Source organism: Nerophis ophidion, linkage group LG15, assembly GCF_033978795.1.
Source record: "Nerophis ophidion isolate RoL-2023_Sa linkage group LG15, RoL_Noph_v1.0, whole genome shotgun sequence".
Lineage (NCBI taxonomy): Eukaryota > Metazoa > Chordata > Actinopteri > Syngnathiformes > Syngnathidae > Nerophis > Nerophis ophidion.
The window spans coordinates 32,690,505-32,714,610 of NC_084625.1; the positions used below are offsets into that span (position 1 = coordinate 32,690,505).

At 44.2% G+C, this 24,106-nt stretch overlaps 1 long non-coding RNA gene across 1 annotated transcript in view; it reads right to left on the reverse strand.

Annotated features, from left to right (window-relative positions):
* Positions 1-23,272, reverse strand: part of LOC133569853 (uncharacterized) — a 34,348-nt gene extending 11,076 nt beyond the window's left edge. Inside the window, exon 1 of the long non-coding RNA XR_009809940.1 lies at positions 23,120-23,272. This is a non-coding gene — a long non-coding RNA (uncharacterized LOC133569853). The remainder of the gene's footprint in view (positions 1-23,119) is intronic.
* Between the last annotated feature and the right edge of the window lie 834 nt (positions 23,273-24,106).

Genomic DNA, 24,106 nt, shown 5'->3' on the forward strand with positions numbered 1-24,106 from the left:
CATGACTATCAAAAAAGCCATCCCCCCTTGGGGGGACTGAGGGGGGGCAATGAGACACATACATTTTTTGAATTTTTTTTTTTTTTTGGTTGCTGTTAGTATTACCAGCAACCTCGGCACCACGGCACCACGGCACCAATGCAAAGTCAATGGACAAGAGACCACGCCCACAATAACCTCGGCACCATGACTATCAAAAAAGCCATCCCCCCTTGGGGGGACTGAGGGGGAGCAATGAGACACATACATTTTTTGAATTTTTTTTTTTTTTTGGTTGCTGTTAGTATTACCAGCAACCTCGGCACCACGGCACCACGGCACCAATGCAAAGTCAATGGACAAGAGACCACGCCCACAATAACCTCGGCACCATGACTATCAAAAAAGCCATCCCCCCTTGGGGGGACTGAGGGGGGGCAATGAGACACATACATTTTTTGAATTTTTTTTTTTTTTTGGTTGCTGTTAGTATTACCAGCAACCTCGGCACCACGGCACCACGGCACCAATGCAAAGTCAATGGACAAGAGACCACGCCCACAATAACCTCGGCACCATGACTATCAAAAAAGCCATCCCCCCTTGGGGGGACTGAGGGGGGGCAATGAGACACATACATTTTTTGAATTTTTTTTTTTTTTTGGTTGCTGTTAGTATTACCAGCAACCTCGGCACCACGGCACCACGGCACCAATGCAAAGTCAATGGACAAGAGACCACGCCCACAATAACCTCGGCACCATGACTATCAAAAAAGCCATCCCCCCTTGGGGGGACTGAGGGGGGGCAATGAGACACATACATTTTTTGAATTTTTTTTTTTTTTTGGTTGCTGTTAGTATTACCAGCAACCTCGGCACCACGGCACCACGGCACCAATGCAAAGTCAATGGACAAGAGACCACGCCCACAATAACCTCGGCACCATGACTATCAAAAAAGCCATCCCCCCTTGGGGGGACTGAGGGGGGGCAATGAGACACATACATTTTTTGAATTTTTTTTTTTTTTTGGTTGCTGTTAGTATTACCAGCAACCTCGGCACCACGGCACCACGGCACCAATGCAAAGTCAATGGACAAGAGACCACGCCCACAATAACCTCGGCACCATGACTATCAAAAAAGCCATCCCCCCTTGGGGGGACTGAGGGGGGGCAATGAGACACATACATTTTTTGAATTTTTTTTTTTTTTTGGTTGCTGTTAGTATTACCAGCAACCTCGGCACCACGGCACCACGGCACCAATGCAAAGTCAATGGACAAGAGACCACGCCCACAATAACCTCGGCACCATGACTATCAAAAAAGCCATCCCCCCTTGGGGGGACTGAGGGGGGGCAATGAGACACATACATTTTTTGAATTTTTTTTTTTTTTTGGTTGCTGTTAGTATTACCAGCAACCTCGGCACCACGGCACCACGGCACCAATGCAAAGTCAATGGACAAGAGACCACGCCCACAATAACCTCGGCACCATGACTATCAAAAAAGCCATCCCCCCTTGGGGGGACTGAGGGGGGGCAATGAGACACATACATTTTTTGAATTTTTTTTTTTTTTTTGGTTGCTGTTAGTATTACCAGCAACCTCGGCACCACGGCACCACGGCACCAATGCAAAGTCAATGGACAAGAGACCACGCCCACAATAACCTCGGCACCATGACTATCAAAAAAGCCATCCCCCCTTGGGGGGACTGAGGGGGGGCAATGAGACACATACATTTTTTTAATTTTTTTTTTTTTTTGGTTGCTGTTAGTATTACCAGCAACCTCGGCACCACGGCACCACGGCACCAATGCAAAGTCAATGGACAAGAGACCACGCCCACAATAACCTCGGCACCATGACTATCAAAAAAGCCATCCCCCCTTGGGGGGACTGAGGGGGGGCAATGAGACACATACATTTTTTGAATTTTTTTTTTTTTTTGGTTGCTGTTAGTATTACCAGCAACCTCGGCACCACGGCACCACGGCACCAATGCAAAGTCAATGGACAAGAGACCACGCCCACAATAACCTCGGCACCATGACTATCAAAAAAGCCATCCCCCCTTGGGGGGACTGAGGGGGGGCAATGAGACACATACATTTTTTGAATTTTTTTTTTTTTTTGGTTGCTGTTAGTATTACCAGCAACCTCGGCACCACGGCACCACGGCACCAATGCAAAGTCAATGGACAAGAGACCACGCCCACAATAACCTCGGCACCATGACTATCAAAAAAGCCATCCCCCCTTGGGGGGACTGAGGGGGGGCAATGAGACACATACATTTTTTGAATTTTTTTTTTTTTTTGGTTGCTGTTAGTATTACCAGCAACCTCGGCACCACGGCACCACGGCACCAATGCAAAGTCAATGGACAAGAGACCACGCCCACAATAACCTCGGCACCATGACTATCAAAAAAGCCATCCCCCCTTGGGGGGACTGAGGGGGGGCAATGAGACACATACATTTTTTGAATTTTTTTTTTTTTTTGGTTGCTGTTAGTATTACCAGCAACCTCGGCACCACGGCACCACGGCACCAATGCAAAGTCAATGGACAAGAGACCACGCCCACAATAACCTCGGCACCATGACTATCAAAAAAGCCATCCCCCCTTGGGGGGACTGAGGGGGGGCAATGAGACACATACATTTTTTGAATTTTTTTTTTTTTTTGGTTGCTGTTAGTATTACCAGCAACCTCGGCACCACGGCACCACGGCACCAATGCAAAGTCAATGGACAAGAGACCACGCCCACAATAACCTCGGCGAGGTTGCTGGTAATACTAACAGCAACCAAAAAAAAAAAAAAATTCAAATGTATTGAATTTGAATTCAATACATTTGAATTCAAATGTATTGAGGGGTTAGCAGAAAGGTGTTTAGCAGGCGCATAAGGCAGCGGGCTCTCCCCAAATTATAAAAAACACCTCCCAGTCAACATCACTATGACCCCTTTGACGTTCTAAAAAATAAGCGGCAGCTCAGCTCGCTCGCAGTCCTTGAGGTGAAGGCTAATTAGCTTTTAGCGTAACGTTAGCTCATTTTGCAGTGTGTGTGCGTGCATGCATGTGTGTGTGTCTGTCTGAGAGAAAGACAAGCGTTATTGACCTATAGTTAACAACTAAGTTATTTCACTTTACCTTTTTCTGTGTTGATTGAGCTGTGTTGAAGCAGCAAAAAACAACATTATGTTAAATGAAGAGTTTCCTAAAGCTGTCTCTGATAGTTGATATCAATCAATCAATCAATGTTTACTTATATAGCCCTAAATCACTAGTGTCTCAAAGGGCTATATAATAAGGTAACTCCATCACAAAGCCTACATGAACTCCATGGTGTTCAGGGATGAATGGTCTCTCCTATTGCTAATGTACCATTTTTTTTCAGCTATAGTTACATTAATCATTAGTAATGTAGCAGCCTGGTTGAATGGCAGGGTCCCTGCTACATGTTGATAAAAATATAACATTTACATAATAAAAATCCACTACAAGCTTCTCAAATGCTGTAATAAATTAAGCATGATGAGTTGAACATACGTCAGCATCTGGCCCCACTTTTAACTCTTTTTTTCAAATGCTTATTGCAAAAACTTACTTGCAGTAAGTCATTAATTTGACTTAAGTCATTATTTTGACTTAGTAAGTCAATACTTTGTCATTATTTTGATTTGGTAAATTAGTAAGTCAAAAATATTGACATAGTAAGTCATAATAATGACATACTTTGTATCTCAGGTAACTAGGACTGTTTTGTGTATTGTGTTTACTTTTACGGAAAAAATATTGATATAGATATATATATAGTATATCGCCATTCAGCATATGGAGCGGAAAACCCAACCAAAAATTGAAGGCTTCCTCACGCGAAGAAGCCGGCTTACGTCACCACAGTTTGTCGTCTTTTGCCTCCCCAGGCTGTGTTGGCAGCGATGAGATGGAGACGTGATGGCGACAGGCTGAGTTACACTGTTCCTTACGCTGTTTCCCAACCCCTTCCCCCTGGAGAGACACAACCTTAAAGGGGTACGTTATCACCAGACCTATGTAAGCGTCAATATATACCTTGATGTTGCAGAAAAAAGACCACATGTTTTTTTAACCGATTTCCGAACTCTAAAAGGGTGAATTTGGCGATTTAAACGCCTTTCAATTGATAGCCTGTCGGAGCGATGACCTTTCACCCGTGACGTCACAACATGAAGCAATCTGCCATTTTCTTAATCTTATTACACGCACCAAATCAAATCAGCTCTGTTATTTTCCATTTTTTCGACTGTTTTCCCGTACCTTGGAGACATCATGCCTAGTTGATGTGTTTTTGGAGGGTGTAACAACACAAACAGAGACGGATTCAAGTTGCACCAGTGGCCAAAAGATGCGAAAGTCCTTCGTTTGTTCTGCACACTTTACCGACGACAGCTATGCTACGACAGAGATGGCAAGAATGTGTGGATATTCTGCGACACTCAAAGTAGAAGCATTTCCAATGATAAAAGCAACGAAATCTGCAATATTGGAAAATAGACCACTGAATCTGCCGAAGTGCGAGCTATTTAGGGACGACGGAGCACGGCAAGCAATTACGGCAGACGAGCCGGCAGATGAGCCTGCAGACGAGCGAGGTAAACCCCCTGGATATGTTGGCTAAGACGTGATTCATGCCACTTCTTTTTCTGTCTCATTTTGTCCACCAAACTTATAAGGTTGTGCATTAATGCACAAAGGTGAGTTTTGTTGATGTTAATGACTTATGTGGAGTGAGCTAATTAGACATATTTGGTCACGGCATGACTGCAAGCTAATCAATGCTAACATGCTATTTAGGCTAGCTGTATGTACATATTGCATCATTATGCCTCATTTGTAGTTATATTTGAATCCAGCCTTTCCCCCCACCCACATTTAATGCCAAACAAACACATACCAATCGTTGGTTAGAAGGCGATCGCCGAATTCGTCCTCGCTTCCTCCCGTGCCGCTGTCTGTCGTGATATATCTCAATAGCTTCAGTTTCTTCTTCAATTTCGTTTTCGCTACCTGCCTCCACACTCCAAACATCCGTTTCAATACATGCGTAATCTGTTGAATCGCTTACGCCGCTGAAATCCGAGTCTGAAACCGAGCTAATATCGCTATACCTTTCTGTGCTATCTGCCATATTTGTGTCTGGTTGTTTCACGCTGTGACGTCACAGGATAATGGACGGGTGGATATATACTGATGGTAAAAATCAGGCACTTTGAAGCTTTTTTCGGGATATTGCGTGATGGGTAAAATTTGGAGAAAAACTTCGAAAAATAAAATAAGCCACTGGGAATTGATTTTTATTGGTTTTAACCCTTCAGAAATAGTGATAATGTTCCCCTTAAACTAACAAATCTTAACTAACAAATTTTCTGGGGGAAATGCTATATATATATATATATATATATATATAAATATATATATATATATATATATATATATATATATATATATATATATATATATATAAATATATATATATATATATATATATATATATATATATATATATATATATATATATATATTGCATTTTTTACATAATGTAAAAAAAATCCTTTACTTCATTACTGTTTACTACTGTACTCTGTGCTACACTTTGCGGAGTGGACATGCGGAATTCATCTTTGCGTTACAAGACATCATAAATGAGAAAAATTAAAATATATAATGCCATTATTTTTCCCACCCCTACTCTACACCCGTAACCAGGGATGTAGCGAAATGAAAATTTAATATCACAGACCGTTATAGTGACCAAAATGATCAGGGTTAATATTATCAGGGTATTGTTGAATGTGCTCACTAAGTACTTATAGACACACTTAAATCTTTTGACCGAGTTATTTTTTTTTAAATAACTAAAATTAATAGACAAACTGTTAGAAAACCAACTATTCTGTATTTTTTTTTTTTTTATGCTTCACTGGTAGTGTTTTCGATTTTTGTATTTTATCGGTTTTAATGGTTAAACTGTTTATTGTTTAAGATTTATTTAAATTAAAAGTGCGTAACCAATAAAATCCATTATTATTTATTGCTTGCGGGCATTGGGCATCCTACTCTGTTCAGCTGTCCTTGAACGCACCATAGAATCCTCTGTAGTCCTTCGAGTATAGAACTATCACTCCATTTTAAGAGAGCACATCTTGTAGGTTGAATGTGTACAGTTGAATATAATTACATTTACGAGTGTTTAGATTGGGGTATGTCATTTCTTAAGAAAATACTTAATGTCCATTGTTTTCATGTTAGCATTTAAGAGAGTGAACTTGTGTAATTCGGTAATTGAGTTCATCAAAGTGCGGTTATCAATCACGGTTTTTCGATAATTTTAATTTAAAACGGCAATACTAACCGTCAGGAGTTTTACCGTGGTTATCATTAATACCGTTCATCCTTACATCCCTAACTGTAACTTTGGCAACTTTACAAAGGCTGGGAGCCCTTTCAGTCTTCCTGCATATTTTCTGTCTTTGTTGCAGCAATGACTCTTCTTGTCCTTGCCTCCATCCATCCATCCATTTTCTACCGCTTATTCCCTTTTGGGGTCGGAGGTGGCGCTGGTGCCTATCTCAGCTTCAATCGGGCAGAAGGCGGCGTACACCCTGGACAAGTCGCCATCTCATCGCAGGGCCAACACAGATAGACAGACAACATTAACACTCACATTCACACACTAGGGACCATTTAGTGTTGCCAATCAACTTATCCCCAGGTGCATGTCTTTGGAAGTGGGAGGAAGCCGGAGTACCCGGAGGGAACCCACGCACTCACGGGAAGAACATGCAAACTCCACACAGAAAGATCTCGAGCCCGGGATTGAACCCTGACTACTCAGGACCTTCGTAATGTGAAGCAGACGCACTAACCCCTCTTCCACCGTGCTGCCCTCTTGTCCTTGCAAGCATGTAAAATTAGCCACACAAATTAAAAACTGGAAAATGTGACATGAAGGTCATGTGATGTGACTTCCTTTGCACTTTTCTTTTTTAACAGCAGACTTCAAGCCAAACGCTGCCCTTCTTTTCGCCTCCTAATTAAAGCCTGCTGTGTTAGCCCACCTGTGTGGCTCTCTCACTTCCCCTTGCTTCACTTCTCAGTCTACACTACACATATCTTCCAACTCTTCAAGTGTTGATGAAAGTGCTCTCCTGGTGCTTTTCAGCTGCTGCTCCTTGTCGTTTAGTACAGCGGCACAAGTTCAGGCCTTAAGAGAATGGAGTTTGGACTCTTGTCCCCACCGTGAGGAAAATGACTGATGTTCTAGATAAGACCAGTGGCTCTCGTTAGTGAGGAATATATTCACCCAATCTATTACTCCACAAAGTTATGTTTTTATAGAGCCCTAGTGTGCTTCAATTGGCATGCAGCTGCCCACCATTTCATGGAGGACGACTTTTGAAAGAATAAAATAAAAATGCCTAGGCTTCGCCACACATCTTAAAATAGAGCTTGGAGCTCAGCATACTATCCATAAATCAGCTATTAGTGTGATAATTTTTTCCAGTAAACAGTTGCTGATAAGAATGACTCTTAGCTTAGAATTGGCATGGACTTAGACTTAGACTTAGAGACTTAGACTTCCTTTTTATTGTCATTCAAATTTGAACTTTACAGTACAAATAAGAACAACATTTTGTTGCATTAGCTCTTGGTAGTGCAGGATAAAAAAAAAGCAATAAGGTGCAGGTATAAATAAAGTTTAAATCAGGGGTCACCAACGCGGTGCCTGCGGGCACCAGGTAGCCCGTAAGGACCAGATGAGTCGCCCGCTGGCCTGTTCTAAAAATAGCTCAAATAGCAGTACTTACCAGTGAGCTGCCTTTATTTTTTATTTATTTACTAGCAAGCTGGTCTTGCTTTGCTCGACATTTTTAATTCCAAGAGAGACAAAACTCAAATAGAATTTGAAAATCCAAGAAAATATTTTAAAGACTTGGTCTTCACTTGTTTAAATAAAGTCATTTATTTTTTTATTTTGCTTCTTATAACTTTCAGAAAGACAATTTTAGAGAAAAAATACAACCTTAAAAATGATTTTAGGATTTTTAAACACATATACCTTTTTACCTTTTAAATTCCTTCCTCTTCTTTCCTGACAATTTAAATCAATGTTCAAGTGTTTTTTTTTTTTTTTATTATTGTAAAGAATAATAAATAAGTTTGAATTTAATTCTTCATTTTAGCTTCTGTTTTTTCGACGAAGAATATTTGTGAAATATTTCTTCAAACTTATTCTGATTAAAATTCAAAAAGATTATTCTGGCAAATCTAGAAAATCTGTAGAATCAAATTTAAATCTTATTTAAAAGTCTTTTGAATTTCTTTTAAAACTTTTGTTCTGGAAAATCTAGAAGAAATAAGGATTTGTCTTTGTTAGAAATATTGCTTGGTCCAATTTGTTATATATTCTAACAAAGTGCAGATTGGATTTTCACCTAATTAAAACATGTCATCAAAATTCTAAAATTAATCTTAATCAGGAAAAATGACAAATGATGTTCCATAAATAATTGTTTTCATTTTTTTCTAAAAGATTCGATTTAGCTAGTTTTTCTATTATTTTTTTTCGGTTAAATTTTGAATTTTAAAGATAAATTATGTTTCAAAATTTTATTTTCATTTTTTTCGTGTTTTCTCCTGTATTAAACCATTCAATTAAGTGTTTTTTTAATCATTTATTCTCTACAAAAAACCTTCAGTAAAAGGAAAAAAAATGTACGACGGAATGACAGACAGAAAAACCCATTTTTTATATATATAGATTTATTTATTAAAGGTAAATTGAGCACATTGGCTATTTCTGGCAATTTATTTGAGTGTGTATCAAACTGGTAGCCCTTCGCATTAATCAGTACCCAAGAAGTAGCTCTTGGTTTCAAAAAGGTTGGTGACCCCTGGTTTAAATGATACTAAGTTTAAGCTTAGTATCATTACCTTGCATCCAAGCTAAGTGTCACCTTTACTACTGGAGCTTGGCATCATTTTGGCCTCCCTCCCAACGTTACTGGTCTGTGAAACGGATTAATGCGTTGTCGTGCGAGGAGGCCAACGCACGTCATGTTTGCTGCTCCCGCATTGATTAGAGATTAATTGAAATGGGAAGGCAATGTCCGGGAAATAGAACGACGAGTTGCACATTCCAGCCAACCTATCAAAAGGTGGATGAGCAAATCACACAGACGAGCAACAATATACAATGGGCCGTATAGTTAAAGGCCTACTGAAATGAGATTTTCTTATTTAAACGGGGATAGCAGGTCCATTCTATGTGTCATACTTGATCATATCGTGATATTGCCATATTTTTGCTGAAAGGATTTAGTAGAGAACATTGACGATAAAGTTTGCAACTTTTGGTCGCTAACAGAAAAGCCCTGCCTTTACCGAAAGTCGCAGACGATGACGTCACATGTTGATGGCTCCTCACATCCTCACATTGTTTTTAATGGGAGCCTCCAACAAAAAGAGCTATTCGGACCAAGAAAACGACAATTTCCCCATTAATTTGACCGAGGATGAAAGATTCGTGTTTAAGGATGTTGATAGCGACGGACTAGAAAAAAAACAAAAAACAAAAACAAGTTAAAAAAAACAAAACGCGATTGCATTGGGACGGATTCAGATGTTTTTAGACACATTTACTAGGAAGATTCTGGGAAATCCCTTATCCTTCTATTGTGTTGCTAGTGTTTTAGTGAGTTTAACAGTACCTGATAGTCGGAGGGGTGTGTCCACAGTTGTCTTGACGCCAGTGTCTCAGGGAAGTAGACGGCAGCTGTATGGACGGTACAAGCTCAGCTGATCTCCGGTAAGAAGCGACTTTTTACCACAATTTTCTCACCGAAACCTGCTGGTTGACATTCGGTCGGGATCCATGTTCACTTGACCGCTGTGATCCATAGTAAAGTTTCACCTCCGGGAATTTTAAACAAAGAATCACTGTGTGTTTGTGTGGCTAAAGGCTAAAGCTTCCCAACTCCATCTTTGTACTTTGACTTCTCCAATATTAATTGAACAAATTGCAAAAGATTCAACAAAAACAGATCTCCAAAATACTGTGTAATTATGCGGTTAAAGCAGACGACTTTTAGATGTGTGTGTGTGCATCGCAACAGTCCCTGACGTCACGCGTCATCATTACGCGACGTTTTCAAGAAGAAACTCCCGGGAAATTTAAAATTGCAATTTAGTAAACTAAAAAGGCTGTATTGGCATGTGTTGCAATGTTAATATTTCATCATTGATATATAAACTATCAGACTGCGTGGTGGGTAGTAGTGGGTTTCAGTAGGCCTTTAAAAAAACACTGGCTACTGCATTCAAATATCTATTATTTTGGCTTGTTAAGGAGACTTCTTCCAGCGGGCTGTGTCACATGACTCTGTTTCACCATTCCAACTAAGCACTAGTGACGTTTTACTTTATTTCACCAAATGAACGGAGTATGGCAGTCACATAATTATACTCAAACTACACACTGTAAATGGTGACATGCAGTGAAAGAAGGCACCACAAATATTCAATGTTGACTTACAAACTAGGAAACAAAAACATTTATACAGGCTGACCATATTGTGAAATCCCAAAAAGAGGACACATATATGCGTGCCAAGGCAGGCAGCACACCAAGGCTAATGACACTTGAACTTGCTTTATAAATAATATATTTATTTAAATAAAGCATTTTTTCCCCTCTGTTGACAGCAGTGTTGGCGCTAGGAATTTTCAAAAATGGGGTCCATGGGACCCCATCAAGTTAGAAAAATGGGGTCCCACAGTGAATTATTGGGGTCCCACTTTTTTGTAAGCGTTTCGAAAACAAATTATAAACGTTTGCATTGTCCTATCATATCTCACATTATACACTGTGTTTTGGAAAAAGGTTGTCATAAACGTTACTTAATTCATTAAAAGAAGTAATATAAAAAGAAGACAAATGTGTATACATATGTAAATGTATTCAGTTATAAATATTCGTTCACTTTCTTCTTTCCTTCATGGATCTAAACTTTACCGCTGCTGATAGTTTTTTCTATGTTTTTATGTAACAAATGGTAGGTGTATTTATTTCAGTATAAAAGTGTAAAAAGGGTTTTGCTTGGGTCATGAAATGATGATAATGGTGTGCCAGGGCATACATACCTTTTATATTTAATGCTTAAATCTCTGGAGTCTACATCAACTCCACATTTATTCCTCATTTCAAAATGTTTTAGTTTTTTTATGTTGTTGTTTTTGTTTGTTTGTTTTCTGCCCTTTTTTGTCAAACAAAACTGTTTTTTTATGGCAAACACACAAAATATGTAAAATCTTCCACCAAAATTATCTTTCAAAGTGGAATATTTGATGTGACGTGATCGTGGTTGATGTGGGCGGGTAGGAGGTAGTGAGGGGTGTATATTGTGGCGTCCCGGAAGACTTAGTGCTGCAAAGTATTCTGGGTATTTGTTCTTTTGTGTTTATATTGTGTTACGGTGCAGATGTTCTCCCGAAATGTGTTTGTCATTCTTGTTCGGTGTGGGTTCACAGTGTGGCGCATATTTGTAACAGTGTTAAAGTTGTTTACAAGGCCACCCTCAGTGTGACCTGTATGGCTGTTGATCAAGTATGCCTTGATAAACAATTCGTTCTTTCGCGCTCTCTGCCCCTTCCTCACCAATTCTGCTGCGTGCGCACACCTTCACAATTTATTTTGTTTTTTTCAACCCCTTACATTGAAAATACACGCAACCCTGACTCAAAATGGCGAACATTTGAGGCATTTAGGAAACCCCACCTGGACAACCCGTACAGACCCTGTCTGGGGAAAAGAGGACCTATGGTCAGTTTAATTTATATCACTCGCTGTCAACTGTGTCAGTGGAAATGTTCATGTGTGTTTAAGTGTGTGTGAATGGGTAAATGTGGAAATAGTGTCAAAGCACTTTGAGTACCTTAAAGGCCTACTGAAACCCACTACTACCGACCACGAAGTCTGATAGTTTATGTATCAATGATGAAATATTAACATTGCAACACATGCCAATACGGCCGGTTTAGTTTATTAAATTGCAATTTTAAGTTTACTGCGAAGTGACCTGTTGAAAACGTCGCGGAATGATGACGCGTGCTTGTGATGTTATTGGTTGTAGCGGACATTTCATCCCAGCACCACTCACGGCTAAAAGTCGTCTGATTTAATCGCATAATTACACAGTATTCTGGACATCTGTGTTGCTGAATCTTTTGCAATTTGTTCAAGTAATAATGGATACTACAAAGAAGAATGCATTTGGTGGAAAGCGGTGTATTTCGGCCGGCTGTAGCAACACAAACACAGCCGGTGTTTCTTTGTTTGTTTTGAAGCTTTACTATGGAACAGAGCGGTCAAGCGAACATGTTTCTCTACCACATGTCAATCGGCAGGTTTCGGTGAGAAAATTGTGGTAATAAGTTGGCTCTTACCGTAAACATGAGCAGAGCTTGTGTCATTCTTCCTGCAGCAGCTGTCAAAAAGGCAGCTGCGACTTTCTTGGCTCCTCCATGGCTTCACTCAGAGACACTGGCGGTCACCACACCCCTCCAGCTTTCAGGTATGACTTTATAATCTCACTAAAACACTAGTAACACAATAATCAGATTAGGGATTTTCCAGATTTATCCCAGTAAATGTGTCTAATAACATCTGAATCGCTCCTGCCCTCGTCTTTTTTTTTTTCTTCTAGTCCTTCACTCTCACTATCCTCATCCACAAATCTTTCATCCTTGCTCCAATTAATGGGGAAATTGTCGCTTTCTCGGTCAGAATCGCTCGCGCTGCTGGTGTCCATGATTGTAATCAATGTGCGGATGTGAGGAAGCCTCACACCGGTGACGTCACGCGCACATCGGCTTCTACTTCCAGTACAGGCAAGGCTTTTTTTAGTAGCGACCAAAAGTTGCGAACTTTATCGTGGATGTTCTCTACTAAATCCTTTCAGCAAAAATATGGCAATATCGCGAAATTATCAAGTATTACACATAGAATGGACCTGCTATTCCCATTTGAATAAAAAAAAATCTAATTTCAGTAGGCCTTTAAAAGGATAAGTGCTATACCAGTATAACCCATTTACCATTTACATTTCTGCCTATAAGAATTCCACTTCCACTTAGAGAAAACAAAGGCGGTCACACTCACTCTGTTTCGTCAACAAATAAGCAATTTAAGAGAAACAATGAACAATTTGCGGTCATGCTGTTTTTATGATACATTCAATGACAGTTAACGGTAGTGTGGAGAGACGGAGCCGACAAGCCGACAGCAGGGTAGGACAAACGGCGGTCCTACTCATGATGGCGGCCAGGAGACGGAATGTGCGGCGGAGCGGAGAGGCGTGGCGCGCCTGGAGCGATGCTGTAGCACTCCGAGTCAGGTGCGTAAACGACACACCTGCTCTCAATCGCTGCATCTTCTCCTGCAGCATAAAAGGGGAGAGGGAGGGGCAATCGTGGCAGAAGTAGAAGGAGAGAGAGACGAACAACCAGACGGAAGATCAGACGAGCGAGCAGAGGAGGGAAAACCACGGAGCGACGAAGACCAGTACAGGAAAGACGGGCGACTGAAAAGGAGACCGGCGCGAGCAGAGAAGGAGGCACTGAAAGAGCGACCGACTGACTGCGAGCGACTTTTATTTGCAAAAATAAAGAGTCAAACCTGTGCAAGGCAATGTCTTCCGTTAATGATCCATGCAACCCACACGATGGCGGCAGGAAGCCGTTCACAGCTAGCTATCCAAGTTGCTATTATTAGCAAACAACACCAAAGCTAATGCGCATGCATGTGTTCACATGTTTGTAGTTATATCATTACGTATGAGAATCCGTAAGAGAGCGGTATATACTGTGTAAAATACATTGGAAAGTTGGCGTCCTCTCTGCATCTGTGTAAATGTTGCAAACTGACCCTTTAATATTGTAGCGTTGGACGGGATTCTTTAAAAGTCTCTACTCAAAGACATCAAGAAATGCTGACACGTTGTACGATCATTACCAGCTTTAATGATCATGTTAATTTTGAACACACACACACAAGTGAAAGCAATGCGTACTTAGTCAACAGCCCCACAGGTCACACTTATGGTGGCCGCATAAACAACACCAAAACTCACAAACATGCACCCCACTGTGAATCACACCAAACAAGAACAACAAATGCATTTCGGGAGAACATCAGCACCGCAAAGCAACAGAAACACAACAACACAAATACCCAGAACCCCTTGCGACACCAACTCTTCCGGGACGCTACACAGCCCCCACCTAGCTGGGTTCGTTGTCCCCAACAGCCCATGCGTTCATCACAAAGTCCCATAGGTGCTGAGGTAACTGGCGTCGTCGACGCCCCCCTGTTGGCGGCTGGCTGCCACCACTGTCTGCAGGTAAGTCAGAAGGGGGGGTTATTTCGGCATCCTCATTTCTCCCTGGGGGTATCTCCCTCTCCGGCAGGGTACTTGAGTCCAAGTTCCCCCGGCTCTGGTCCAATGGCTGGTATGGGGCAGCACCACCAGCCGGTTCCGAGGTGCCAGTCGTATCCGATAGACCACGTCGGACAACCTCTGGAGGACCTTGCAGGGTCCCACCCAGTGGCTAGTGAGCTTTGGGGAGAGTCCTTTCTTTCTCACCGGGTTGTAGACCCAGACATGTGCGCCGGGTTCAAAGGCCTGGCCTCAACTGCGGAGGTCATATGCTCGCTTCTGTTGGACCCCAGCCTCCATTAGACTGGTCCGGGCAAACTCGTGGGCCTCCCGCAGCCGCTCCACAAGGTGGTAGTAGTAGTCCAGGCCCGGTGCTCCGCTCACTTCTGGTTCTGGGGCTGGGCCAAAAACCAAATCAACAGGCGTACGCAGTTCGTGACCAAACATTAATGATGCAGGGGTGCAGCGTGTTGACTCCTGCACCGCTGTCCTGTAGGCCCAAAGAATGAGTGGGAGGTGTAAGTCCCAGTCTCTCTGCCGCTTGTCAGTGAGAATGGCAAGTTGTGTGGCCAAAGTCCTATTAAAACGCTCCACCAACCCGTCGCTCTGGGGATGCAGCGGTGTGGTGCGAGTCTTTTTCACACCCAGGCGACGGCACACCTCCTGGAATACCTGGGACTCGAAGTTCCGTCCCTGGTCGCTGTGCAGCTCCTCTGGAGCTCCGAATCGGCAGAACATCTCCGAAACCAATCTCTCTGCAGTTGTCGCAGCGCTCTGGTCGGGTACCGCATACGCTTCGGGCCACTTTGTGAAATAGTCCATGGCCACTAAGATGTAGCGGTTTCCGCTATCAGTGACCGGGAACGGGCCTAGAATGTCCGGACCCACTCGTTCCATAGGGGCCCCCACCTGGAACTGCTGTAAGGGAGCATGGCAGCGGCGCGTGGGACCTTTCTTTGCGGTGCATGCATCACAGCGATGTACATGCCTCTCTACGTCACGGCGACAGCCTGGCCAGTAAAAACGCTGCCTCAGTCGGAGCAAGGTCTTGGTCACTCCAAAATGGCCAGTCCCTGGGAAGCCATGCATCACTTCGAGGACCTGAGGCCGCAGCACACGGGGTACCACGAGTTGGAGGGCACCATGTTGTCCTGTCGGGGCTTCCCAGCGACGATACAGCAGGTCGCGAGACAACAGGAGGCTGTCCCACTGGGAGTACAGTGCTTTGGTCTCAGTGTCCAAGTGAACCACTGTGGCCCATTCCGGCCGCCGCTGTGCCCCCACCCAGCTGCGAGCTCTCTCAAGCACTGGGTCTTGCCTTTGATGGTCGATCAATTGTTGGGGGGTGAAGCAGTCCAGGCCGACCGTGATGTCATGTTGCCTGACTGCAGCTACTGACGGGTCTGGCATGCACCGCTCCTGCGCCCGCCGGCAGAAACGTCACGCCTCCTCACAGGGACGTCTGGACAGCGCGTCAGCGTTGCCATGCAGGCGGCCTGGTTGATGAGAAATCGTGAAGTCATATTCCTGCAAGAGCTCGACCCACCTGGCAAGCTGCCCCTCGGGTTCCTTGAAGTTCAGCAACCAGGTGAGGGAGGCGTGATCCGTCCGCAACACAAACCTTTGACCATAAAGGTAGGGATGGAAATGGCGAAGGCCGAGGACAATGGCCAACAATTCCTGACGAGTGACGCAGTAGTCCCGCTCTGGCTTGCTCAACCCCCGACTGTAAAAGGCCACCACCTGCTCGCCGTGATTCCCTTCCTGTGACAGCACAACCCCCACACCGACATCACTGGCATCTGTATCAACCACGAAAAGTCGGCTGGGGTCTGGGTAGGCCAACACCGGGGGTCGGACCAAGGCCTCTCGCAGATGTGCAAAGGCCTCATTGCAGCTGTCAGTCCATTCAAATAACTGTCCCTTGTGTGTGAGCTGGTGCAAGGGGCCAGCGATGGTTGCAAAGTCCTTGATGAATCTCCGGTAATAGGAGGCCAGTCCTAGGAAACTCCGCAGCTCTTTAACATCTCTTGGCGTTGGCCAGTCACGGACAGTAGCAACCTTGGCTGGATCAGTGGCAACACCTTGCCCACTAACGACATGCCCCAGGAAGGAAACTTCACGCCGAAGCAAATGGCACTTTTTGGGGTTCAATCGCAGCCCAGCCTGACGAATGGCTTGAAACACATGCTGGAGGTTCTGTAGAGCCCCCTTAAATCCTGCAGCATGCACCAGGAGGTCATCCAGGTATACCACACAGCGATCACGGGGAATGGATGCCAGCCCTCTCTCCATCAACCGCTCAAAAGTGGCGGGTGCGTTGCAAAGCCCAAATGGCATCACCTTGAACTGCCAGAGTCCTTGACCTATCGTGAATGCTGTCTTTGGTCGAGCTTCGGCAGCCAACTCCACCTGCCAAAAGCCGCTGTGGAGATCCAGGGAGCTGAACCAGGAGGAGCCAGTTATGTAGTCCAACGCATCATCTATGCACGGCAACGGGTAGGAATCCTTGCGGGTTACATCGTTGAGCCGTCTGTAGTCGACACAGAACCGCCACGAGCCGTCCTTCTTCTTGACCAGAACTGCGGGTGCTGCCCATGGACTACTGGAGGGCTCGATGATGCCCGCCTGGCGCATCTCCTCAATTTTCTCCTGGGCAGCCACTCGTTTGGCAAGGGGCAGACGGCGTGGGTGAAGCCGGATTGGTCGTGCGTCTCCTGTGTCGATGTCGTGGAGTACGAGACTGGTGTGCGTGCAGTCTTCATCTTTCACTGCAAAAATGTCCTGGAAGGCATTTAGTAAGCTTTTCAGTCGGTCCTGTTGATTGGTATACAGGCCTTAACTGCTTCGCTCTAACAGTTCTGCAATAGCTTGCTGAATCTCTTTAGTAGGCGGCCTATTAGTAGAAGGGTTAGGTTGAGACTTCTCCTGGTCCACCATGAAGGCCGTAGCAGGGGATGGCTCTGTGGGGGCTGTCACTCTGCAGGCGCCGGGCTCATCAGTCCCCTGAAGGGTGATTGTTTTCTCACCAAGATGAAGCATGGCCCTAGATACATCGACCACGGCTCCCCACATCTCCAACAGGTCAAGTCCAACAATGCAGGGGTCTTGAATGTCAGCCAGCCAGAATGGGTGTCGTCTCTCTTGGTCCGCCACCTTAATGCACACTGTCCCTTGGCCCAGCATGGCGGCGTTGCTTCCTGTGACTCTTGTAATTTGGGTGTTGGTGATTGTCCAGCCTGGTGGCAAGCTGTGCTGCAAGTGGGGAAGGACACCCGGCCGGATGATGGAGATAATGGACCCCGTGTCAACCAGGGCTGCTCTACAGACCGTTCCATCAAGCTCACATTCCAGGTATAGCCCCCGGGCCCTGCCCAGGCGGCCCAGGCGCTGTGCGTCACCCTCGGGTACAGTAGAAACCATCCCGGGTGTCAGTTCCCCGACACTGACACCCCTCTCTAGTTTGACGACACCTCAGCAGCAACATCAATGGGGGAAGGGGCTGGACAGTGTCTGGCAATGTGGCCAGGGACACCGCAGCGGTAACAGTCCACTTCGGTCTGCCTCCTCCGGGAGGAGCGTAGCCGTGGCGTTGCAGTCACTTGGCCGGCTCCCTCTCGTTCCGTCTCGTCACATCCAGCCTGGCGGACTCGCGGAACATCACGGCGGCCATCTGGACACAGGACGTGCTCCACACATTCGGCTTCAGTCAATGCGGCAGAGAGAGAGTGTTTAGCAAACAGTCTGAGGTGTTCTCGAAGTCGTTCAGGCTGTAGACCACGGACAAAAGCTTGCACGGTGAGCTCTTCTTGTAATACTTCTGGAAACGCTGGGTGGCCCCTTTGCACCAGACGGCGAAGGTCCGCAGCATAAGCTCTGAGACTTTCTCCCAAAAGGCGTCGCCGCTTGTACAGCTGCTCTCGTGCTTCGTCTGCATGGATTGGTCGCCCGTAACGTCGTTGAAGAGCCTCGCGCATGGCATGCCAATCAGCCAATTCCTCCTCTTGTAAATCGACTAAACACTGTAGGGCTGGGCCTTCCAGGGACAGTGCCACATGCCCTGCGGTTGCCACATCAGACCAGCCATTTAAACGTGCTGCTAGCTGGACCTGAAGGAGGAAGGATTCAATAGAGCCTTCTCCACTATAGTGAGGAAGCTTTGGTGTGGCGATGCTTGGCCTGTAGTCATCTCGCAGTGAATTTGTGTCCACCATCAGCCTGGCACTCCTTCCCACACGAGGTGCACTTCCTCCATCCGGTTGCACTTCCACTCTTGTCCCATCAGATTGAGCTTCCATTCTTCCTCCAAGTAGATGGGCCTCCAGTCCACTAGGGCGGCGCAAGTTCCTCTCCCTTACTTGGCGCTGAGGTAGTGGAGCCTCCAATCCACCATGGCGGTGCTTGTTCCTTTCCTCTTCCTGGTGATGAGGTAGTTGATCTTCATTCGGAAGTGCATTCTCCAGGCATTTGATGAGATCCTCAAGTTTCTCTGAGAAAGCCATCCCACTTCTGACACCAATGTAGCGTTGGACGGGATTTTTTAAAAGTTTCTACTCAAAGACATCAAGAAATGCTGACACGTTGTACGATCATTACCAACTTTAATGATCACGTTAATTTTGAACACACACACACAAGTGAAAGCAATGCGTACTTAGTCAACAGCCCCACAGGTCACACTTATGGTGGCCGCATAAACAACACCAAAACTGTCACAAACATGCACCCCACTGTGAATCACACCAAACAAGAACAACAAATGCATTTCGGGAGAACATCAGCACCGCAAAGCAACAGAAACACAACAACACAAATACCCAGAACCCCTTGCGACACCAACTCTTCCGGGACGCTACAATATGTTAGCATGTTAACATTAGCATGATCGCTTTTAACAGATATACCTTGGTGTAATATGTTTTGGTATTTCACTAATATTAACTGTAAGCATGCTATTGTTAGCATGTTAACATAGTACTGTTAACGGATTACTAACAGATAAACCCTGGGCAACAGCACATAACGGAGGTATCATTTTAGATGGTAAATGGGTTATACTTGTATAGTGCTTTTCTAATTTCAAGGTACTGTTAGCATGCTAGCTTTTTTAGCTTAATTTGCTCATATCTATTTATACTTGGTGCCTTCTGGCCAGCATGCTAACAGTTAGCATTTGAGTTCGGCTTCGGCCTTTTCAGCACTCATACAAAATGTCTACCAAAATTGCATTTTCTATTTCTTTTAAATAAATCTATATATTGTATTGGTTTTCAAGGTAAAAAACACAAAATTGGCCCTAGCATCCTTTTATTTGTCAGTCTGTTGCACTCAGTGGAAAGAGTTTGGGCACCCCTGCTCTAACGTAACGGTACTCTTACTTGAGTACCATCTCTTTCAACTCTACCCACCTCTGGGAGAGAGGGACAAATTTGTGAGGCACTGACAAAAAGAGCAGTCATCTTTCTCTACATTTATTCAGGTTGGTTTTTCCAGAGGCCATTTAGGGACAGCAAGGCTAAGGTCTGCCTTCTATATTCCTGACAGTAGAAACGACCCAATAAAGAACACTTTGAATATGGGTATTACTCTATTTGCCTGTGAATCCTCCAGCAGCGCAATGTTGCTCTAGTCGTTGTTGAAGTATATCTGGGTCTGCTACTATGTGAAAATACATTGTTTTGTTTGGTGTAATTCCTTTTAGCTGGAACTGGGCTTCAATGTGCTGAAACGCTAAAATGTACTTTTAAAAGTTCGGCAACTTGACAGTCGCCGTATAGTTGGAACAGGAGTTAATTGCAGTAATTGTCTTGTTGAAGCTGCACTTCTTTTAGTGACTGATGCGCAAAGCTAGCTTCGAAGCTAGAAATTCGGACACGATGAAAGCGTAAATATTTTCAGACACATATCGTTCCGAAAACCACGGACAGGACATGTTTGTTGTACATTTAATCAGTTGTGAATAGATGGAGACACGGAAAAGCAGCTTTAAAGTAATAGTAGAGTGGAAAGACAAGTTGCCTCTATATTGAAGTGATTATCATATATGTCTGATTTATGACACCAAAAGACGTCCAAAGTTGGCGCATGAATAGATCTGATCAATTTAGTATTATTCTTACAAAGCGAGCCACTTTGAGAGTTAATATCCCAGCCATGTGATCCGTGACAAAGAAATGGTAACCACAGATGATTTTCCCACCAACAACAATGCAAATCAAGCAGAATTTGTGAGAGCCAACGATTACTTTCGAAACAATTATGATCCAGAACCTTTTTTTTTTCAACCCAAACACAAAGAGGATGAGCAATAAGTTTTAATAGCAGAGTGCCTAAGGAATGCAGCTTCATTGAAACATTTTAACATCTGCAGCATTGCTAGGTGCTAAACATACAAACTAACCATAATAAAACAAACATTTACTGTAGAATTTCCACTCTCGCTGGGATGTCAACCGACAGGATGCTAGGGCTGGGCGGAATATCGAATTTGTAAGATATATCAATATATTTTTAAACAAGATAGGAATTACAAACCCCGTTTCCATATGAGTCGGGAAATTGTGTTAGATATTAATATGAACGGAATACAATGATTTGCAAATCCTTTTCAACCCATATTCAGTTGAATGCACCACAAAGACAAGATATTTGATGTTCAAACTCAAACTTTATTTTATTTTTTTGCAAATAATAATTAACTTAGATTTTCATGGCTGCAACATGTGCTAAAGTAGTTGGGAAAGGGCATGTTCACCACTGTGTTACATCACCTTTTCTTTTAACAACACTCAATAAACGTTTGGGAACTGAGGAAAATAATGGTTGAAGCTTTGAAAGTGGAATTCTTTCCCAGTCTTGTTTTATGTAGAGCTTCAGTCGTTCAACAGTCCGGGGTCTCCGCTTTCGTATTTTACGCTTCATAATGCGCCACACATTTTCGATGGGAGACAGGTCTGGAGTGCAGGCGGGCCAAGAAAGTACCCGCACTCTTTTTTTTTACGAAGCCACGAAATTGTAACACGTGCTGAATGTGGCTTGGCATTGTCTTGCTGAAATAAACAGGGGCGTCCATGAAAAATATGGCGCTTAGATGGGGGCGAATGTTGTTCCAAAACCTGCATGTACCTTTCAGCATTAATGGTGTCTTCACAGATGTGTAAGTTACCCATGCCTTGGGCACTAATGCACCCCCATATCATCAACTTTTTGTCGATAACAGTCTGGATGGTTCGCTTCCCCTGTGGTCCGGATGACACAAAGTCGAATATTTGCAAAAACGATTTGAAATGTGGACTTGTCAGACCACAGAACATTTTTCCACTTTGCATCAGTCCATCTTAGATGATCTCGGGCCTAGAGAAGCCAGCTGCGTTTCTGGATGTTCTTGATAAATGGCTTTGCATAGTAGAGCTTTAACTTGCACTTACAAATGTAGCGACGAACTGTATTTAGTGACAGTGGTTTTCTGAAGTGTTCATGAGCCCATGTGGTGATGTCCTTTAGAGATTGATGTTGGTTTTTGATACAGTGCAGTCTGTGGGATCGAAGGTCATGGTCATTCAATGTTGGTTTCAGGCCATGCCGCTTACGTGGAGTGATATCTCCCGATTCTCTGAACCTTTTGATGATATAATAGACCGTAGATGTTGAAATCCCTAAATTTCTTGCAATTGCACTTTGAGAAACGTTGTTCTTAAACTGTTTGACGATTTGCTCACGCAGTCGTGGACAAAGGGGTGTACCTCGCCCCATCCTTTCTTTTGGGAAGCTGTTTTTATACCCAATCACGGCACCCACCTGTTCCCAATTAGCCTGCACACCTGTGGGATGTTCCAAATAAGTGTTTGATGAGCATTCCTCTACTTTATCAGTATTTATTGCCACATTTCCCAACTTCTTTGTCAGATGTTGCTGTTGCTGGCATCAAATTCTAAAGTTAATGATTATTTGCAATAAAAAAAAAGTTTATCTGTTGGAACATCAATTATGTTGTCTTTGTAGCATATTCAACTGAATATGGGTTGAAAATGATTTGCAAATGATTGTATTCCGTTTATATTTACATCTAACACAACTTCCCAACTCACATGGAAACGGGGTTTGTACAATTTCTTTTTAGCAAGTTTGAGATGAAGCAGAAGCAGCCGCTGGCTTAGTGTGTCAACAACAGTGTCACACCAGTCATCTGGTCAGTATGGTTTAGGTTACGTTAAATGTGGTGATGATCTGTTGGTTTGTCAGAGTGTTTGATGAGTCTTACTTCTATGTTTCCGTGCCAGCACTTCCAGGGTGGGCGTGGTGTCGAGTGCGCCGCAGCTGATTCTCATCACCATGGGTATTTAGTCCGGCCATGCCCAGCTGGTAGCACTGGGAGATTCATTGTGCTGTATCCATGCCACGCGGCCTCCTCCTGTGTTTCCCAGCTAAACTTTTGTAATCCTGAATCCTTGTGTGTAGCCTGCCCTGCGCTACGCGACACTCCCCAGGATAACATTCTCAGATTTTCACCCAGACGTCAGCATTTTGCTTGGTTACTTTTTGCTCTTTCCTTTTTCGTGGTGCCCCCCCAGTTGGTTGTGGCACCATAGTTTTTTGCTACTGCTAGTCCTGCTGTGAAATGTTGTCATTAAAGACTATCAACTTACCCTTCGCCCACGCATCTTTGGATTCCACCTCCTTTGTGTTTCACTCCCTTGAAAACTAGCAGCATAAGCTATCATTAGCTCACTGCTATCAATGCAGCGCTACAATAGGCCGTCTGCGTTGGCGCTGTCACGCCAAAATTCTTCCCCCCTACAAAAACATGCCCCCAGGAAGACATTTGGCGTGACAGCCCCTCTAATGCCTGAAGGACCCCAATGAGGGTGGAAGGACCTTAAAGCAGCCCACACAGCTGCCTGTTTTAAAAGCATTATGATTGGCTGATTGTCATTGGTGAAAAATAATGGTGAGGAAAAAATATTAGCCTTCCAGCATGCTAACATTTGAAGTTATTTTTTCTTTTGCAAATTTTGCAGCTGTAACCCTTAAAAGTCATATAACTTGCTCAAAGCAGCCCACACAGCTGCCTGTTTTAAAAGCATTATGATTGGCTGATTGTCATTGGTGAAAAATAACGGTGAGGAAAAAATATTAGCCTTCCAGCATGCTAACCTATCCATCCATCCATCATCTTCCGCTTATCCGAGGTCGGGTCGCGGGGGCAGCAGCCTAAGCAGGGAAGCCCAGACTTCCCTATCTCCAGCCACTTCGTCTCGCTCTTCCCGGGGGATCCCGAGGCGTTCCCAGGCCAGCCGGGAGACATAGTCTTCCCAACGTGTCCTGGGTCTTCCCCGTGGCTTCCTACCAGCTGGACGTGCCCTAAACACATCCCTAGGGAGGCGTTCGGGTGGCATCCTGACCAGATGCCCGAACCACTTCATCTGGCTCCTCTCGATGTGGAGGAGCAGCGGCTTTACTTTGAGTTCCTCCCGGATGGCAGAGCTTCTCACCCTATCTCTAAGGGAGAGCCCCGCCACCCGGCGGAGGAAACTCATTTCGGCCGCTTGTACCCGTGATCTTATCCTTTCGGTCATGACCCAAAGCTCATGACCATAGGTGAGGATGGGAACGTAGATCGACCGGTAAATTGA